Here is a 648-nt window from a genome sequence, read left to right on the forward strand (position 1 = left end):
GGTATAATGTGCACTATTCGGGTGACAGGTACACTAAAAGGCCTGACTTCACCACTGTATAATTCATCCATGTAACAAAAGCCACTTGTACCTCCGAAATCTGTTGAAATGTTTTTAAATGTTGGCCAGGGCTGAGGTCTTATCTGAAGGCTCAAATGGGTAAGGATCCTTTTTCTAGTTCACTCATGTGGTTTTAGGATGAATTATTTGAAGGATTAGGATGAAGTCTTTTTTTTTCTTTTTGAGGAGAAGGAAAAGGAGGTTTATTAATTTGCCAGCAAATAAGTAGGATGGAGACTGTCATCTTAAAGTGCCATCAAACCTAACTATAAGCAGAAATACAAAGCTTTTATTTCTTTTTATTTATTTATTTATTTTTTTGAGACAGAGTCTCACTCTGTTGTCCTGAGTAGAGTGTCATGGCATCAGCCAGGCTCACAGCAACCTCAAACCCCTGGGCTCAAGCAATCCTCCTGCCTCAGCCTCCTAAGTAGCTGGGAATATAGGCGTGTGCCACGACACCAGATAATTTTTCTATTTTTAGTAGAGATGGGGTCTCGCTCTTGCTCAGGCTGGTCTGGAACTCCTGAGCTCAAGCGATCCTGCTGCCTCGGCCTCCCAGAGTGCTAGGATTACAGGCGTGAGCCA

The sequence above is a fragment of the Propithecus coquereli genome, unplaced genomic scaffold (assembly GCF_000956105.1).
Source record: "Propithecus coquereli isolate 6110/MARCELLA unplaced genomic scaffold, Pcoq_1.0 Scaffold777, whole genome shotgun sequence".
NCBI lineage: Eukaryota > Metazoa > Chordata > Mammalia > Primates > Indriidae > Propithecus > Propithecus coquereli.